Source organism: Eptesicus fuscus, chromosome 9 (assembly GCF_027574615.1).
Source record: "Eptesicus fuscus isolate TK198812 chromosome 9, DD_ASM_mEF_20220401, whole genome shotgun sequence".
NCBI lineage: Eukaryota > Metazoa > Chordata > Mammalia > Chiroptera > Vespertilionidae > Eptesicus > Eptesicus fuscus.
Genome location: NC_072481.1, coordinates 53,962,333 through 53,983,499, shown reverse-complemented (window position 1 = coordinate 53,983,499; position 21,167 = coordinate 53,962,333). Strand labels below are relative to the sequence as shown.

The 21,167-nt window shown below is 37.5% G+C and overlaps 1 long non-coding RNA gene across 1 annotated transcript in view; it reads left to right on the top strand.

Moving 5' to 3' along the window:
• The window catches only part of LOC114230739 (uncharacterized), an 84,406-nt gene extending 67,092 nt beyond the window's left edge, over positions 1–17,314 (top strand). Inside the window, exons 6-8 of the long non-coding RNA XR_003616694.2 lie at positions 10,741–10,918; positions 13,562–13,632; positions 17,261–17,314. This is a non-coding gene — a long non-coding RNA (uncharacterized LOC114230739). The remainder of the gene's footprint in view (positions 1–10,740; positions 10,919–13,561; positions 13,633–17,260) is intronic.
• The last annotated feature ends 3,853 nt before the right edge of the window (positions 17,315–21,167 follow it).

Genomic DNA, 21,167 nt, shown 5'->3' with positions numbered 1-21,167 from the left:
CCTCTGAGTCTCAGTGTGCTTTTCTCTTTCCTTCTAGTTGTAGAATTTCCACTCAGCTGACCTTCCTGTGGTTCTGGATGATGTCCGTTTTGTCTTTTAGTTGTAGTTTTGAAGTTGTTGTGCGAGGCAGCAGTTTAGGTGTTTACCTATGCCGCCATCTTGGTTTCTCCCTATTTATTCTTGAGTTAGTTTCAGCAGTTTGTGTTTTTCTAGGAAATTTTCCATTTTATCTAGGTTACCTAATTTTTTGGTATACAGTTTTTCTTGGTATTCCCTTTTAATCCTTTTCATTTTAGGTTGGTAGTTCCCCCTTTTCAGTTTTTAGTTCTGTAATTGGAGTCTTTTTTTTTTTCTTGGTTAGACTACTAAAAGTTGTCAATTTTATTGACCTTTCAAAGAACTAATTTTTGTTTTTATTGATTTTAAAAATTACTTTTCTGTTCTCTACATTAATTCTTTTGCTCTAATCTTTATTGTTTCTTTCTTTTTTGGGGGTTCAATTTGCTCTTCTTTTTCTAGTTACTTAAAGAGGAGTAGCATGTTCTATAGATATCTTTTAGATCTAGTTGTTTTATAGTATTGTGCAAGTCTTCTATTTCTTTGCTATTCTTCTAATTCTTCCATTATTGACAGTGAGATACTGAAGTCCCTAAACTATTATTGTTGATGTGTCTATTTCTCTCATCAATCTGTGAGTTTTTGCTTCATGTATTTTGAGGTTTTGTTGTTAAGAATATATGAGTTTATAATTATTGTCGTCTTGGTTGATTGGTCCTTTTATTATTATAAAATGTCTGCTTTGCATCTATCAATCATTTCTATCTTACAGTATGTTTTGTCTGATGCTAGTTTAGTCACTCTAATCCTTTTTTGGTTAGTGTTTGCATGGTAATAATTTTCATTTCATTTACATATAACTTATGTCTATGAATTTGAAGAGTATCTCTTTTAAACAGCATATATTGGGATCATTTTCTAAAAACAATTATGCCAATGTCTGCCTTTTGATTAGAACATTTCATTCAATTATATTTAATGTATGTTTATGATAAGGTAGGAATTAATAATGCTTAACATTTTTCTGTTTGTGTTCTATATATCTTGTCTTCTTTATTCCTCTTTTTTTTTTCTATTTGTTCAACCTTTTGTGTTAAATAGGTATTTTATAGCATGCCAATTTAATTTACTTGTTTCTTTTATTATATATATATATGTGTGTATATATGTATATGTATATATACACATATAAATATATATATATTTTGGATTATTTTCTTAATTGCTGCCTTGGGGATTACAATTCTCATTTTATCTTGAAATAATCTAGTTCAAATTAATACCAACTTATCTTAATAATTAGAGGCCCAATGCACGAAATTCAGGCAAGAGTAGGCCTTCCTTTCCCCGGCTACTGGCACCGGCTTCCCTCTGGCACCCGGGACCTGGGCTTCCCTTTGGCTGCTGGCAGGCACCCAGAACCTGAGCTTCCCTCGCAGCCCCAGCTTCATCTGGAAGGTTGTCTGGTCTAATTAGCATATTATGCTTTTATTATTATAGATTATTATAGACTAGAGGCCTGGCGCATGAAATTTGTGCACGGGGGGTGGGCCCTCAGCCCAGCCTGCACCCTCTCCAATCCAGGAACCCTCGGGGATGTCTGACTGCTGGTTTAGGCCTGATCCCTTTGGGCCTAAACCGGCAGTCAGACATCCCTCTTGCAATCCGGGACTGCTGGCTCCTAACCGCTCTCCTGCCTGCCTGCCTGATCGCCCCTAACCACCTCTGCCTGCTGGCCTGATCACCCCCTAACTGCTCCCCACTGCCAGCCTGATCACCCTCTAACTGCTCCCCCCTGCTGGCCTGATCACCCCTAACCACCTCTGCCTCAGCCCCTGCCACCGTGGCTTTGTCTGAAAGGATGTCTGGTCTAATTAACATATTACCCTTTTATTAATATAAATATACAAAACTTTGCTGTAATAATGCTATATTCCCTTCTCATCTGTGCTATTGTCATACAAATTATATCTTTATACATAAGCACATCAGCACATATATATTGCTTTATGCTGTTGTCTTTTAAATAAGAGAATAAAAGCGTTACAAACAAAAATACCTATTTACAGTCTTTTTATTTACCTATGTACTTACCTTTACTGGTGCTCTTTATTTCTCTGTGTGTATCTGAGTTACTGTCTGGTATCCATTTATTTTGGACCAAAGGACTTTCTTTACTATTTCTTGTATGGCTAATGACAAAATATCTGTTTTTGTTTTTTAAAATCTGAAGTGTCTTAATTTCTTCTTCATCTTTGAATGATAATTTTGGTATTTATAGAATTTGGGGTTGGCATTTATTCTCTTTTTACACTTTGAATATGTCTTCTTACCTCATATTGAGCTCCATGGTTACTGTTGAGAAGTCAGCTGTTCATTTTAGTGAAGATCCCTTGAATATCATGAGTTGTTTTTCTCTTGCTACTTGAATAGTCTTTGTTTCTGGTATTTGATATTTTGACTATGAGCTGGTTAAGTGTGGGTCTCTTTGAGTTATATAATTAAAGTTCATTGAGCTTCTTAGTTGTTGCCTTGGGGATTACAATTCTCATTTTATCTGGACTTCCTCAGGCATAATTTACATTGTTAGCTCTATTTGCCATGTGTATGGTTTATGCTTTCCTATTCTTTGCATGTCTCATAGTTTTTTGTTTAAAAACATTTATTTATTATTATTATTTATAAAATTTTGTTTTTCAATGATAATTTACATTAAATATTATTGTATACTAGAGGCCCAGTGCATGAAATAAGTGCATGGGTAGGGTCCCTAGGCCTGGCCAGCAGTCAGGGCTGAACAGGTTTCCCTCCTCCTCCTTCCCTCGCCACCTGTGCGCAAGCACTGCACACTTTCCCTTGCCTCCCCACCTCCCCGCCTCCTCCTTCCCTCACTCCCTCAGCACCCTGCTGCCTCTGCTAGTTGCCCACCATGTTCCACACCGCCCCCTGGTGGTCAGCGCATGTCATAGTGAGCGATCGAACTCCTGGTCTCCTGGTCAAACTCTTGAGGGGACACTTTGCATATTAGCCTTTTATATATATAGATTAGTTTCAGGTGTACAATATAGTGGTTAGATAGTCATATTTTTATAAAGTGTCCCCCCTGATATTTCTAGTATGCACCTGGTGCCATACATGGTTATTACAATATTATTGACTATATTCCCTATGCTGTACTTTACATCTCCATGACTATTTTGTAACTACCAAACAAAACACGGAATTTAAAATATTATATGAACTCTTGAAGTCAGATCCTCCTTTCTCCAGGGTTAATTGTCGCTATTGATTGTTGCTTCTGATTGTTTGTTGTGACTTTCTGGGATTAATTTTGTAAAATCTGTATTTATTATATGTGGCCACTCAAGCAAATCTCTGTTCATTTGGCTTAGTGGTTAGTTAAATTGTCTTTTATCATTGTTATTGTTTTTTAAATAAACTCTCCTTGGATTGTTGCAAACCTTTAGTTAATTTTGAATTCTGACATTGTTGTTTTTGGCAAGTGTTTCTAGAGTTTGCATTGCTTTATAAAGGAGTGGATTTTCTGAGTTTTACTTCACCATTTCAGAAATGCTTTTTTTTTTTGCATTATTCCCTATTCACCTTTATCAAAGCTAATGGAAAAATGTACTCTCCTGAGAATGCCTAGCCCTACCTGCCTCACATAAATTTTTTTCAGCAATGTTGTTGGAGTCTTTAATGATTGCCTTATTATGAAAGGAGAATTTTATTTTGAATGACATTATTCAAGTGCAATTTCTGTTTATCATTAGAAACAACATTAAACCTAAATGCTATTCCTACCATCTGTTCTACTCACTAATGTAAATATGCCTTCATCAACTCTCTTGGGTCATCTTACAGAGATAATAATTAAATATAAGTGCAGTGACTTTTTACTACTTCTCAGTAATTTTCACAGTAAATTTATGTGGTTGGTACTTTTTTAGCTCCATTTTGCAGAAGAGGAAACTCAACTTGGAAAGTTCAAGCAACTTGTCCAAGGTCGCCCAGCTAGCAAGTAGCAAAGCTGGTATTCAAATCCAAGAAGTGTCATTGCAGTGATATGTGCAATAACTGCATTCTGCTGATCTCTACCTCACAGAGATATGAGGAAATAAGAAAATCTGGAATGTGGAAGCAGACTTATTTACTCTCAAAGGATTCTCCTGCTGAAGACATGGTTTGGCATATACATATATCTTCTTCACCTTTGCAGACCTTTCCTTCAGTATTGCTATGAAAAATCTTTGAAGCTGCTTTGTTAATTAATCTGACTAGTAACACAGGGGAATCATAGCCTCAAATGTAATAATTATTTCAATATAATCAATTTAATGTAATTAAATTATTTTTGAGATTTACATGTAAAGATAGAAGTAACAAGGATTTGTAGTCTTAGAGTATTTCTGTTGGGTAGAAAATTATAATGATCTTTAGATAAAGAGAATTAAAACACCAGTATATACTTTTTACATAATAGATAATATGCTAAATGAATGAATGAGAAATGTTTTCTGGGAATTTAAAGGGATTATTTTTAAAAATTGCTTAAAAATTAAGGTGAGTATATTTTTACTTGATTTTCTGATGTAATGGTTATTAAAAGGCACTTTTACCACTCTATAAACTGTATAAAAATATTCATGTACATCTGATATCTTTTTATCCATTTAAAGGAAATAAAGTTAATTTATATAGCTTGGAAAAACCATAAATTGAAACCTATTTACCAAGCTCAAGAGACTAAAAAAAAATACCTACACAAGTTGTATTTCTGATTATATAATACTAGAGGCCCGGAGCATGAAATTTGTGCATAAGAGTGGGGGTGTCCCTCAACCCAGCCTGCACCCTCTCCAATCTGGGACCCCTTGGGAGATGTCCAACTGCCAGTTTAGGCTCGATCGTGGGATTGGGCCTAAACCGGCAGTCGGACATCCCTCTCACAATCCAGGACCACTGGCTCCTAACCGCTCACCTGCCTGCCTGCCTGATTGCCCCTAACTGCTTCTGCCTGCCAGCCTGATTGCCCCCATAACCGCTCTCCTGCCAGCCTGATTGATGCCTTACTGCTCCCCTGCTGGCCCGATCACCCACAACTGCCCTCCCCTGCTGGCCCAATCGCCCGCAACTGCTCCTTCCCCGTTGGCCCAATGGCCCTGAACTGCCCTCCCCTACTGGCCCAATCACCCCCAACTGCCCTCTCCTGCTGGCCCAATTGCCCCCAACTGCCCTCCCTTGCCAGTCCGATGACCCCGAACAGGCCTCCCCTGCCATGACCCACCTCCTCTGCCAGGACCCGCCTCCTCCACGCAAGGTGGCAGAGATGCTGGAACTGGCCTCCGCTGCACTGCCCAGAGCCATGGACCCCCAAGCCTCACCATGCAGAGCGGCCACCAGGCCCCACCTCCCCTGTGCACGCAGCCATCTTGTGATGACATCGCACAAGGGCATCATGTGAGGGTGTCGCATGAGGGCGTGACACCACCTAGGCTTTTATTATCTAGGATGCATCCATTGCTATTATTTAAACATACAAACAAACATATTTTCTTCATTAGTGAGTGCATATAGATGTCATGTAGCATTTAATATTTTAAAGAGTGGCATTCCAAATTGATTTTTTCTCCTATTAATTATCTTATTTTTCCTTTCACTTGAATGAAAAATTAACATTTATTTTAAAGAGATTTTAAGGTCACTTTCAGTTTACCATGGATAAAGATATTAATAAAAATTTATTTAAGGAATTTATTGGGGTTTAGTTTAAAAAGCTCTTAAATAACTAATGGAAAAGGACCATGGAGTGAAGGAAATGTTCTGAACTATTTCTTCAGATTGAAGTTGCTGGACAGTCCAGCTGTGGTAGTTGGTTTGTTGTTGGCAAGCATATTCTTCAGCCTGGCCAACATGCGAAGCAGAGGAAAGCAAACCTTGTAGTCTGGCTGTGTGCTTGCACATCTGTTTTGGAAGTTTGATGGGTATGCATTCTTGCAGGCAACACACTCCAGCTCTTAAGCTTATGCTCAAGTTGCTTAGTTTGCTCTCTTAGCCATGTGTCCCCTGTCAATTGGCCTGGCAGTGACTAGAAAGGCCTGTGGAAACTGCTGTTGACCTTAGAGCATAGGGTAGTTTACAGCGTTCCACCATAAAAGGACGATAATAGCAATCTGGCTACGCAGAAGCAACCTTGCACAGCTGCCTCGCATCAGAGTTGCAGTCAGCTCATCTTGCTGGAAGATTAGCTGCTATAGACAGGCAGGTTATTGGATCAACATTTTCTGGCTTGCCCGCCCTGCCAGGTGCTTCAGGGTTTGCCTCATTTAGCCAGATTTAGCCAGAGATTTTTCCTTTGGTTGTTCCACCAGCCTTTGAACCCTGGGGACATGGATTTTGGAACAATAAAGCTTACTCCCTCAGCATTATGTCAATTGCAGGTGTTTTTCTTCTATGCATTTCATGCCATAATAATTGGTATTCAGAGACAGGAGTCCATAAAGGGAGGAAGTTATAGTGTAATAGTTAGGAATATTAGCTGTGGAGTTAGGCCAATCTGGATTTGAATCCTGGTTTCAACAGTTATAAGCCCTGTGACTAGTTTTCTCATCTATAAAGTGGGGTAATATTAGCTTCCTTCCACAGGTTGTAAAAGGTTTAAGTTAGTTAATACATATAAAGGTTTTAATAGTGTCTGGCAAATAAAAATCCAATTTATTATGGAAAGTTTTAACATGTTCTAATGATTTAACTAATGACATTAACTGTTTGGGATACACATCACTGTTTATTCAAACCACTGATTAATTAGCATACGTCATTCCAGATTACATTAATTATAATATATGTAAATCCCAGTTCCTGAAATCTTGCTTATGGTAGCCTTTATTTCATCAAGAACTGTCTTAGTCTGTTTGGGCTGCTATAACCAAATATCACAGACTGAGGAGCTTAGGAACAATAAAAATGTATCTCTTACTGTTCTGGAGGCTGCAAGTCTGAAGTCTGGGTGATAGCCTCGTTGAATGAGGGTCCCTCTTGTGATCTGCATACTTCTCATTGTATTAGCGCATGGTGGAAGGGGTAGAGAGCTCTGTCAGGTCTCTTATTAAGAGCACTAATGCCATTTTTGAGGGCTCCACCCACATGACCTCCCAAAGGCCCCATATCTTAACACCATCACATTGGGCATTAAGATTCCAACATATGCATTTGGTGGGGGCACAAACATTCAGATCATAGCAATAACCATTTAGTACATTTGTAATATATTTCCAGTTAGGTGTTAGGAGACGTACAAAAGAAGCAGAAGACTGTTGATATGCTAGAAGATGTTGTAATCTCTTTTTAGTTTTGCATTAAAAGCTAGTTGCCGAAACCGGTTTGGCTCAGTGGATAAGCGTCGGCCTGCGGACTGGAAGGTCCCAGGTTCGATTCCGGTCAAGGGCTGTACCTTGGTTGCGGGCACATCCCCTGCAGGAGGCAGCTGATTGATGTTTCTCTTCATTGATGTTTCTAACTCTCTATCCCTCTCTCTTCCTCTCTGGAAAAATCAATAAAATATATTAAAAAAAAAAAAAAAAGCTAGTTAGCTTACTTCTAGCATTCTTTTTGTCTTGGAATTATAACAGTGCTATGACATTACTCTGGGCTTCCTGCTTTATTTGGGGGTTTTAATCATATAGTATAGAGTTTCCACTGAAGATTTACCAGTAATGTTACATACATACATACCTACATACATATATAACAATATGGGCCATCACTATGGCTTATTCTGTAGTGAAAAGCACTAAAGTTACTTGTGGAATATTCAAAATGTTTTCTGTTTCTAATAAGATATTCTGGCTAGTTGTAATTTCTTAATTTCTCTTCATATTGTATTTCTAAAGTCACCGCAGTGTTTACTTTGCTGGGTAGGTTGAATAATGAAATATAATCAGACACTAATTTCTTAAAAAATTGGCTAGCACATGTTATTAGAAACAGGAAGAAGGGGAGACAATAGCTTCAGATATGTATTTTGTTTGGAGAAATTGCTAAATTTTTATAATTTCTGACTTTCAGTTTTTTCTTTCTATTATGACTACAGTTGGAAGGTGTTATGGTCTAAATGTTGATGCCCCCCATTCATATTTTGAAATTCTAATGCACACTGTGATGGCATTAGGGGATGGGGCCTTTGGGGAAGTGATTATTAGTAGGTTGTGAGGGTCAAGCCCTCATGAATTGGAATAGTGTTCTCACAAAAGAGATCTCACAGAGCCCTAGCCCATTCACCCTGTGGGACACAGAGAGAAGTCTACAACCTGGGAGAAGGCTTTCACCAGAACCTGGCCATGCTGGCATTCTGATCTTGGACTTCCAGCCTCCAGAACTGTGAGAAATAAATGTCTGTTGTTTATAAGCCACCCAGCCTGTGGTATTTTATTATAGCAGCTTGAATAGACTGAGAAATAGCTAAGGTTTTCAGTAGTGAGTGAATCAGGGTAAGAATTTCCAGAACAATGATGACCAGCTTTTCTAAACTAATGGGATATTTGAAGCAATAATAAAGAAACTTCAGATTTTTAGAGAGTCTGCTAATCGACACTGAGATTTCCTAGACTCGCTTGAGTTTGGCCATGTAGAGATTTCCATGTACACATATTCCTCCATGTTTTGTGCTATAGAGATTTGTGTTGGAAAGGGTAAGCTCTGCAATTCTCCATATGATTCTAAGCTCAAACTATAAGTTGAACAAATTATAAATTGTCTATACTAGTAAATATGTATACAGCAATATCTGCAACACAAGCCAAGAATCCTTTTCTTGAAATGCCTGGAAAATAAGAAAAGTAATTATCTGTATTTATATGGTGTTTCCAAATATTCTCCACCTACCTTATATTATTTTTAAATTCAATTCATTTGATAATGAAAAAAAAACACAGATGAGAAATTGGAATACAGAGAAATTAAGTGACTTGTGTTAGGTCACACAGCACATCAATGGAGGACTCAAACTTAATTATTTTGGCTGCAGGTTCAGCTCTCTTTGCGTTATGTAACCCAGCCCAATAAAATCTAATTGCCTTGACACTTTCTGTGAGTAACACCCCATTTACAATATTACTGATAAACACATGCATTTGTAGTAGACTTTTAAAACTTGAACTATTTCTCAATTAGTTCAATTTTTTTTCTCCAAAATTCACAATGGAGTCAGCTTGCCTGCCATGTGGAATGTAATGGTGACAAATCACATTTCATATTGCTAGGTTTTTTATAGTTCACTTGAACTTCTTTGGCTATAGATCTTTGAGAAATAGGAATTTAAACAGTACACTGGCAAAACACAAAACATCTGTTAGATTTTCTTGTCTCTAAATAAGTGATGCTTAGCAAGAATTTTAACATAAGAAATAGCATGCCAATAACAAGTTATGGAAGTTAGAGAAGTATAATTATATGAGTTAGCTTCTGAGGGATGGTTGTTTTTATATATTTAAACTTCTAGATGACCCTTGCATAAAGTATAACCCAATTCGATCTAACTTGACTATGGCTTTTAATACCATGTACAAAGACAAGTTTAGGCTAGAAATGAATGATTGTAACTTACAAACAGTATAATGGGGGAACACACAGAGCCAACATACTGAAGTGTTTTCTATTATTTATATCAAACAGTTATAGAAATTATATAGATGTAGGATATAATGACTAAATTATATACCTTCTATAATAGTCTTATTTAGTAACCTTTATCCTCCACTGTGAATAGATCATTTTCCAGAGGTGGGATGGGAATAGAAAAAAGAACCAAAATGTTCTGATAGCTGTGAATTAGACAGTACTGAGTATAGCTGTTATTCCCCTTGTTTTGAGGAAACATCCATTCTTTTTTCTTTGTACTGATAGAGAACGTTTTTGCATTCCTTACTTTCTCTAAGTCATCTTTCATCATCCCTAATAAGTTGGCTTGTATTTTAATATCAGATATCCCCCCCCCCAATTCCTTTTTACTAATCTGATTAACTGCATGGTAAACTGGTAGGTGCTTGGAAACCATTGGGATATGGTAAACAGGTATCATTTCCTATAAAATAGACAAGGAATACTTAATTATAATGCTTGAATACTGTTTGACATATGTAGTTGTGAAAGAGCATTTGCAAACATGCAGGAGGAAAACAAAAATATCTTCCCATCTTTTGCATCCTTTTCGGAAATATATGACTTTGTATATTCTTGCATTTAGGAATTTTAAATAGTTATAGTAAAATAACTCTCGAGGTAAGTAAAGAGTAGATGTTCAAATTATCAGGCCTCTCTTACAGAAAGTTGGAGGGTGAGCTGTTGACCAATTTGAGTGCGTTTTCTTTCTTTTTTTCAACCATGAATCTACACAGTCTATAAATAAATGTATCATGCAAATTCAGAAGGCTTATGTGTATGTTTTTAGCTAAATATTTATAACATGGAGTGGATGGTAGAGTTAACAAATACCTAGCAAATTTGGGCTTTGCAGACACCCAAAGTCAGTGTCGGCCAAGTTAGAAAACAAAAACAGCCATTTAAATAAGCCAAGAGCACACACTTGACTTAGCCTTAACTCACTTAAAATTATTATAGAATTTACCTTGTTTTCTTAGTTCTTTTTGCAGAATCCAAATAACCCTTTTCCTATTTTCATTACAGACAGTGCTTAAAGAAAACGACAATTGTGAGACTTTTAGAAAAGTATTTCACATTTTGAGAAATGGAAGCTTAAATACAAAATAAAAAACATTTTGGGCTCATCGTAATTCTCCAAAAGTGTCATGGATATGTTTTCACCCGTCAGTATGATAATCAAAGAAGCCTGGATTTCAGTGAGGTGGGTATCTCAGAGTTCAAACAATTGAAAGTAGTAGTAGTCTCTTTTCCTCATGTGTCAGGCTTCAAAAATGTAGGAACATGGCATGGAAAATTTTTTCACTGCCCGTTTGTGTCACATCAGTTACTCTTTGTGCTATTTGCTGTACTGCCTAGAACCTGTTGAGGGTCTATCAAAAAAAGGAAAATAACCTGAAGAGAGTAGTTATTATCAGTATTAACGAAGATAGACAATTTGCCATTTCCTCTCAGAGTTATTTAATGTGATTTATCAGGAAATGGAGGGTTAAGTGACAGAGGAAAGAAGGGGTTTGGAGTAGATGAGATGTAGACGACAGCAAAGTTAGAGTGAAAGAAAGGCCTGGCTAAGCCTTTGGAGAGAGGAGCAATGCTATCACTGCTCCAAAGATGATGATCATTCTGTGCTTCCTGGGCTTTGGCTTTCTCACCTGTGCAATTAGAGATTTGGTTGGGATCTCTATGTTCCTATCCACTTTTAAAATTCCAGGGTCCTAGAAGAGAATAAAGAGGAGAAAAGCACATGGATATTATGGTTTTATGCAACTCTTTTTTCCCCCTGAAATCTATTGAAAGTAGCAGTCTTGAGGTTTGCAGGGTCTTATCTACAAACTAGTAGCCCTGTGCACAAATCCGTGCACCGGTAGCTTGCTGCCTTCCTCCAGTAGCTCCTCCCGCCCCCCTCCTCCCCTGCCCCACCTCATAGCTTGCTGCCTGCCCCCTCCTGTAGCTCTCCACTGCCCGCTTGTAGCTCGCTGCCCCACCCTCCTGCTGATCCGTGATCTGGTCGTTATGCGGTCTGTCGTTTTGCTTCATGGCATAATGACCGTTTGCATATCACATCTTTATTATCTACAAATGTGTATGTAAGGAGGTGGGAACATCTATTGAGCATTTGGAAATGGGAGCGGTCTCTTTCTGCAGGAAGTTTTCCCTAAACCCCCTACCCTGCACATCTTTAAAAATACATATTCATTCCCACCTCTATTTTCCATCTGCATCTTCTGCTTATTTCTATTGTTATATTTATTACATAATAATTATATGCATGTACTTAAATGCTTGTTATCTCTACTAGACTGTTAGTTCTTTAAGTATAGGACTGTATTTTAGTGTCTTATTGATTTTTTAATCTCAGTTTTTCACATAAACAATGCCATATTAAAGGCATGTAAATAAATATTGCTAGAATAAATATTTGTTGGTTTATATATGCTACCTCACTGAACAAACATAATAATCCCGTATCTAAGAAGATGAACTCAGAGTGGAAGCATAACTTCCTCATGCCACACTGCTAATAAATGATAAAGCAAATATTCTACTTGTGGATTTTTCTGATTCCAAACTTGGTTTCTTTCTATCTGATCAAGTTGCTTTCCACATGCTTCTGATAATAAATGAGAGTTCTTCCTAGATGGTTGCTAGACTTATCTTCTGGAGTGTAATTCTGTTCATGTCATTCCATTGCTGATTCTTTTTTTTATTATTATTGTTTAACCTTTTGCACTCGGATGTCGAGTGTACTCGACACGGTTAGCATCGGTAGCAGCTCGAGAAAAAAGCAAGCAAGTGCAAAGGGTTAAAATATTACAAATAATAGTACATATGTCTCCTTTTCACCCCATTGATCTCCCCTGGCCTCCCCTACCCCCAGCACATGCCCTTACCCCCCTAGTGTCTGTATCCATTGGTTATGCATGCATATAAGTCCTTCCGTTGATCTTGCCTTCCCTCCCCTGCAACCCTCCCTGCCTTCCTGCTGTAGTTTGACAGTCTGTTCGATGCTTCTTTGTCTCCGTACCTATTTTTATTCATCAGCTTATGATGTTCTTTATATTCCACAAATAAATGAGATAATGTGATATTTATCTTTCTCTGACTGGCTTATTTCGCTTAGCATAATGCTCTCCAGTTCCATCCATGCTGTTGCATATATTCCTAGAAGTGGGATTACTGGGTCAAATGGCAGTTCCATTTTTAATTTTTTGAGGAAACTCCATACTGTTTTCCACAGTGGCTGCACCAGTCTCCATTGCTGATTCTTTATTTACACTTTCTAAAACCTCAGTTTCCTCATGTTAGCATGTAGTAAATGTTTGGATTGTAGTGATCAAAGCATAAACTCATACATATAGGTCAAATTTGGTACCTAGTCTAACAGGCATTCACTGTTAGACTTTTCTTGATTTAAACACCTCTGCTAGCTCTGTATTGTTTACAAAATAGAGCCAGTGCTTTTCAGCCTGACATGCAAACTGTTGTAAAATTATCCCCTTAAAATGCTTCCGTTTTTCTTATGTTTGCTCATTTTTCCTCTTTATCTGAAAGTTGGCCCTTTATTATCTGAACTTTTTCTCCATAATTTATAAATTCTGCCTCAACTTATAGGTGTAGGTAAAGATGACATCATTCTGTTAGTTTTACAAATTCATTTTGAGGGCTAGCCTTATTCTTAACTATTTTTAAAATCTTCACAGTGCTAACAGAGGGACTGCTCCATAGTAGATGCTCAAGAATATTTATTGAAGACATATGTAATACTTTAAACAATAAAAAAGGAAAAAAATAATATTTATCGAATGACTTCTAATAGATAATCAGTGTGCTTTGTTCATATTTTCAGATTCTCCAATGCTTCAGTGGGAAGAAGTGATTGTGAAATATGATTGAGTTATGGGTCATGACATGGTACAAGTATGCTAAAATACATTTAATTAGATCATGCAATAGTCTGCTAGAAAAGGCATCTGTGGTTGGTTCACTTTATGTGGCCTTGGGAGAATGGGACCAGGCCTAGACTAAACATTCTTATAATCTTTCATTGACCTTCCTAGAGATAGACTGCGCAGTCTTTGCCATCTCTAATTATTGTAATTTTGTACTTAGAATGCATGTGTTACATGGAACTCTCCCTTGCCCGCCCCACGTCCCCATGCCCTGCTGGCAAGCACTGGAGGTAGTTGTTGAGGTTCCATTTTGCAAAGGCTGCAGTTAAGTTCCAAGCCATTTTGAAGGGAATTCATGGGTCTACCCAATTAAAGTGAAGGGGGATTAAAGCAATTAAAATATTTTATTCAAGAAAACATAAAAAAAAAACACCCATAATATAACACCATCGTTATTGAGGACAAGAAGAGGAAGCTGTGGGGGCAGGCATGTGAAACATATGAAGAGATGAAGAACTCTACCCTGATTATAATTTCTCATGCATAGATATAGCCTTATGATTCCTAAAGCCTTTTAAACATTGGTTAGGTGGAAATGCTGGTATAATGGAAAGAATGTTGGCTTTGGTACCAGGCGAAGTAGGTGTAAGTTCTGACTCTTGTGTTACTGTGTGACCTTGGACTAGTCACTTAGTATCTCTGGTGCCTTAGTTTTTGGAAGTACTAGTGACTAGTAAATATTTGAATTCCAGCATATGACTTTTTGAGGGGACATAATTTGGCCCATAATAAATACCTTACCAAAAGCAGTTTCTTCATTTTCTAGTGCTTTTTTGAAATAATTTTATCAGTTTACTTTTTTTTGGTCTTTTTCACTTGAATATAAACTTTGTGAAGGCAGGGCCTACATATTATTACTTTTGTAACCTCAGCCTCCAGGAAAGTGCCTTGCACATGGTAAGTATCTAGTTTCTTCATTTACTAACCATGCAGCTTTGGAGAAATTATTTAACTTCAGTTTACTTAGTAAGGTGGAGATCTTGTGATCATCAACTTCCTATTATGATTATAATTTTTCAGTACTTAGAATATCTGACACATAGAAAATTCTCAATAAATGTTAGCCATTATTCTTATTTTTCCACACATTTGTTGAAAAAGTGAATGAGTGAATTAAATTTCTTTCAAAAAATTTAAGATTTACATATTTTTAAATTATTATTATTTTTAGTCCTCACCCAAGGATATTTTTTCCATTGACCTTTTTTTTTTAGAGAGTGTGGAAGTGAGGGAGGTGGGGGTGGAGAGAGAGAGAGAGAGAGAGAGAGAGAGAGAGAGAGAGAGAGAGAGAGAGAGAAACATTGAAATGAGAGAGACACATCCATTGGTTACCTCCCACTTGTGCCTTTTCCAGGGCCAGGGATTGAACTTGAAATCCTTCGGTCTGTGGGCTGGTGCTCTAACCCAGGACAATATGTTTGAATTGATTTTCATGCAGCAATCTCTTCATGAGGTAGACTTTTTTTTCATTATATCATATCCTTCACTGAACACAGGAACAACCATAAAACCCCTTTGGTGCAGGAAGGTTTGTAATTCTATCTGCATCTCCAGTGAATTCTCTCCAATTGCTTTGACTGCATGCATTGGTGGGTGTGTCTTTGTGTACTTGCATTGAATGATAGTTTTTGTGTGTCTGTATCTTTTTATTAAGAGTTAACTGGAGATAGGAAAACAAGCATGTCCATAAGATAAAATGACTCTGGATTCTAGGAGAATTAAAAACCAAAAACGTAGCTACAGCAGAAGGAGGCATGAGTTCATGAAAGTTGGGTACAGAGATATGCTGAGCAAGGAGCCAAAGGAACTGGTTCAGGAGCTTGGACTAGCTGAGGGCAAGAGCCCAAAGAGACCCAAATAAGAGCTTCCTTTCCGTTGGCTGTCTTGCCCGTTTTAGGGGAAGACAGCTGAAAGCTCAGAGAACGAATGGGCTTCTTAATAGGACTTGGATCAGGTATGTCTTCTATACATACTTGCTGGGATGTATGTGTCCAGACTAAGAGATCTTAAAATGATCTAATTCGGAGATCCTTCCTACTTATATAGAGTTTCATGTCAACCTTCATTCTTCTAGGAAAATAAATGAACTTATCCACAGAAGATTTTCCTGAAAGTATGCTAGAATGTTTTATTTATACAAGCATTCAAGAAGTAATGAATTAATAATAATAGCTAAGGTATAGAGCATTTACAATGTGTCAGGCACCATGGTAAGCACTTTAGCTGTATTATCACACATATAAGAGATAGGTAATCATTCCAATCAAGCAGAAATTAAATTGGCCAAGTTCACACAGTTATACGTGATAGAGCAGGATAGAAATCAGGTTAGCCTACAAACCTCTGCCCTCGATTTCCATTCCTATTAACATTTATTGTTTATGTCCCTTGTGCTGCATGTGCTACATGCTATATAAAAGTTATAGCTTTAAATCTTGGCAACTTTTTTTGATAGTAGACATTATAATTCCTAATTTTTTAATTCCGGGGCTTAGAGAGGTTTGCCTAGGGGTTTCACTTTGAGAGACAGAATCGTAAGAATCAGAAGTTCCAGGCTTTTGAGGGAAAGCAGTCATGGCAAGGGTTCTGTCTTATTGTCCCAGCCCTACCGTTAACTGTTGCATTTTTTAAAATATTTGTAGTCCAGATGTAGTAAAAATAACCCAGTGCAGTTACCATAAAGAGAAGGAGGCGGGGCCTGTAGATTAAGTGGTGGTAAATATCAGACAGTTTTATTCAGTGTGAGGCACAGAGGCTTCCACTCAGGAATTCTTCCAACACCCACGGAGCAGCTGTGCCTCGCAGCCAGCCCTCTCACACTGAGCAGCTGGCACTGGACGCCGGGACAGGAATGACTCTTGGCAACACCTTTTTTGAAAGGAATAAGGTGACAAAAAAAAGTTCATATATAAAACAGGAATTTGGCAAAGGGACTGTCCAATTCTTGACATCACTGCAAATTCACTCTTGTTAAGAAGAAAAGTTAAGACATATAGCTTTCCCCTTCATTTCTCCTAGGATAATCTCAATTCCCATGTTGAATAGGAAATGCTAAAATATCAACATCCCTATGAATCACTCCCTTACCCCAATAAACCCTGAAATCCAACCTCAGAATTCTGTAGTTACAGCCCCACCACAAGCGTGTTTCTTTTAACACATGACAGTATCCATGCACACGAATGCTGCATGTTCATTCTCTCCAGAGGTTGTAAATAATCCTACACAATGTATGTGGCTTTTTTTTTTTTTTTATAACTGCTGAAGTAGACAAAAAGTTTTGGGGAAAAATAGTATCTGCCTCCCCCCACCCCCCTTCATGAACTCTTTCGTCTGATTATTGAACATGAGATAAGTAAAACCCAAGCATGTTTGCTCTTAATTAAAGATCCTTTCGTAATGTACCCAGAGGCACCACTGAAGAGTGTGCAAACCAGATGAGATGAATAGTAAGTGTTCTGGTTGACTCCCTCAAAGATGACCTACGCATTTTTGTTTTGAGAAATTGATGGTAGGAACTTAAACAAGCGTCCTTACCGCGTAGGAGGAAAGTATATTTGTTTGTTAATTATTCTAATGTATTTGTGTTTCCACAGCACGGGCTTCACAAAGAAACGGCCACATGGATTGGGAGTGAGGGAAGGAATAAGAGGGTGTTCTCACTGACAAAGAAATAAATGTATGACTCTCACCCCTGAATTTTCTTAGCACTCTCTCAGTTCTCCTAATTTTCTTGTCATCAACACACATGGCTTATGTTCCCAAGTAGATTATAAATTCCTAGTCATGTGTTTGTTGTGTGAATAAATGAAACTAGAAAAATGATAGTACTCATTCCAGAAAACAGGAAACCTGAACAGGATCTCATAAAACGTGGAAACAAATGCTTCAGTCGGCTTTTCAGATATAGGAACGAATGGAGGGGGGGAAGCTGCTTGGCTGGATTTAGTTTCAAAAACAACCAGTCAAACACAAATAAGCAAATCATCCAGCATTAGAGCTTTGATTCCATGCCTAGCCTACTCTCTATTTTTATAATTTATTTGTTTGACTTTGGGTTTTTAACTTTTCTGATTGTTAGTTTTCTTATTTGTATTAGTGTTAAGCAACTTTTAGGCATTGTGCAAAAATCTTCACACATTATTCCTTTTAATCTTTACAACAATACTATGAAATAGATATTATTTCCTCTTATACGGATGAGGAAAGTGAGGTATAGAGAGGCTAAGTAACTTGTCCAACTTGATACAACTAGTAGAAGAGTAGGTTAGAATCATGACATTCTGATATCAATGCCCAAGTGTTTAGCTCCACGTAGTTGTAAGGATTGACTAAGATAATGGTTACATAGTAGGGGCTTACCAAATGATCCAAATTCAACACATATTTTTGTGTGTGAAAGCTTCTATTATGTGTCATGTACTGTTCTATAGCCTAAAAGCATATGCCATGCTTTTAGGCTATAGAAATTAATAGTAAAGACAAATTCCATGGACTTATGAAATTTAAAATGAGGAAGACAGATATTAAACATTTTAATATTCCATGTAGTGATGACTACTATGAAGAAAAATGAGGCAAGGTGAAGAATAGAGAGTGATGAATATGGGAAGACTATTTTAAGGTTTCTCTGATAGTGCAACATTTGAGCAGATTCTTGAATAAAGTGAGGGGCAAGGTGCATAGAAGTAAGTGGTAACAATGTTTCAAAAAGATAAGTAAGTGAAAATCCTTGAAGTATTCAAGAAACACTAAGGCATTCTGTCTGGCTAGAATGGAGTGAGCTAGGGGGAGAATATTGGGAGATGAAATCAGAGAAATAGGGGCAACATCATGAAGGGCCTTGTAGACCATAGTAAAAACTTAGTATTTTATTCTAAACTAGAGGCCCAGTGCACGAAATTTGTGCACGAATAGGGTCCCTAGCAGCTGCCGGCTGAGGCCTCCCTTCATTCTGTGCTGCCCCCTGGTGGTCAGCGCATGTCATAGCAAGCGATCAAACTCCCAGTCGGTCAAACTCCCAAGGGGACACTTTGCATATTAGGCTTTTATATATAGATGAAATGGGAAGCTATTATAAGATTTGTTTTAGGTTTTTTTAAAACAGATGAATGACATTACCTGGTATAAATTTTAAAATAAGAAATACTCTGTTTGGCTGGCCTGGCTCAGTGGTTGAGCGTCAACCTATGAACAGGGAGGTCACAGTTCAATTCCCAGTCAGGTTGTGGGTTTAATCCCCAGTGTGGGGCATGCAGGAGACAGCCAATCAATGGTTTTCTTTCATCATTGATGTTTCTATCTCTCTCTACCTCTCCCATTTCTCTCTGAAATTAATAAAAATATTTTTAAAAAAAAACAAAACAAAATAAAATAAAGAATACTCTGGCTGCTTATTCAATTGTAGGGCAAATTATTAGACTGAAGGCAGGTTGAAGGTAGAACCAAAAGGATTTGCTTATAGATTGGATGAGACTGGGAGTGGTGGGGCAGGGTGCCAAAGAAGCTTTTGACTTGAACAAATGAAAAAATTGGAATTTCCATTATAGTTAAGGAAGGGTGGAGGTAGGGAGTAGAAATAAGAAAACAGGATTATAAGTTGGGAAATGTGATATATGAGATACCTACCAGGTATGCAAATGAGGAAATCTGGTGGGCAGTTGGATATACAAATCGGAAATTCAAAAAAGAGGTTAGAGTTAGAAATAAATATGTAGGAACTGTTAGTCTACATATGGCATTTAAAGCATGGAACTTGATAAGATCACTAGAAAGTGGGGTTAGCTAAGGGACAGAAAGATGCTTGAGGCCCAGGCATTCCAGTAAAAGTTCTGCAAGATGAAGAGGAACCAGTCAAGAAGATTGAAAAGAACTGAGAAGAAAGAGTAGAAGGAAGACTGAGAGAGTGTTGTATGGTGGTAAAGTGAAGAAAACGAGTCAAAAGGGAAAGGTGATCAACTGTCAAATGCTTCTTAAAGGACTAGTACACTGAGGATTGGATTTGGTATTGAGGCCACTGGTGACCTTGACAAAAGCAATTTTCAAAGAGGTGTTGGGAAGAAAACCTCATTCATGTGGTTTCAAGAGAGAATGAGAGGTGAAATACAGATAGTGAGTATAAACAGGATTTTGAAGATTTTTGTTTTAATGGGGAACATAAAAATTGGAGGATAACTAGAGGGAAATGTAGTACACAGGAGAGTTTTTTTTTTTTTTTTTTTTTTAAGATGAAGCATATTATGATCCCATAGCAGATTTGAAGCTATGGGATCATTGTTATAGAGGGAACAATTGACGATCAAGAAAGAAGGAAGAGTTATGGTTATTTTACTGATTCATTATCACTGCTACTAATTATTACTGCAACTGTATGATGAAAAGTAATATTTAAAATTCATTTCCCAAAGCTTTATAAATCCCTCAATTATACTGATAGCCAATATTTTTGAGTGTTTACTGTATCGGATTATTTCAAGCACTGTCAATTGTCATTATCCTCCCTAAGCCCCTCAATGTCTCTGTTATCATCCCGTTTAACATACGAGAACACATAACTTAGCAAACAGAGTTATGAGTTTGCCAAGGGTCACACAGCTGGGTTTAAAACGAAACCCAGGTTTTGGCTGTCCTCAGAGTTGGCTGTTAATCTCTGTTACACTGCCTCTAGTCAACTGCTTATTTGATTTACTTGGGAAGCATATTAAACTTTTTTTATTTTGTAGAGATTTCAACAGATAACTTATTGGTTATCCCAAAGTCAACCAGAAATTTTATATCTTAGTGAAGGTGTGGTCTTTATCCAGATTTTCCAGTCCATATACCTTACTTTTCACTTAAACATAAATCTGAAATCTCTGTGAATGACACTGCACATTATGTAAGTGAAAGGGTCATTTTAGGACAGCAAGACAAATGATCCTTTATTCTTATAGGTGTCTTTAAGGTTAGCATATGGTGGCAATATTAAAAGATCTCTTACCAAATTTTGTGTTCTTGGTCAAATTATTTAATACTTATTAGTTACAATGTTCTTATCAGTAAGGTGGAGATCCTGTGTACCTTGTAGGATTATGGTACACATGAGGAATCATGTGTGTAAATTGCTTTGCACAGTGCCTGGCACAGAGTAAGCCAGCACTTAATAATGCTGACTGTTGTTTTTCTTCTCTCAGTAAGCTTGGAAAAGGCAGTTCTTCATTTCCAACTGAATTCCAAAGAGCTCTGAGGAACTTACTGGGCCAAAGGAATTGCTTAATTGGAAGAAAATATTTGATGATTGAACAGGAAACTATATTTAGAATGCTGAGTTGTAAAGAGACCGTCTCATGCTCCAGTTCTACTCAACCCAATTTCAGCTGGGCACCAGGTGAAGCACGTCCTTCCCATGACAGGGGTAGCTCACCTAGACAGCTGGTTCAGTTTATCTTATAAAATCAACACCTTCATGAGGCAAACATTTTGAAATTGTGCTATATTGTCAATGACCTAATCTCAGTGTTATTT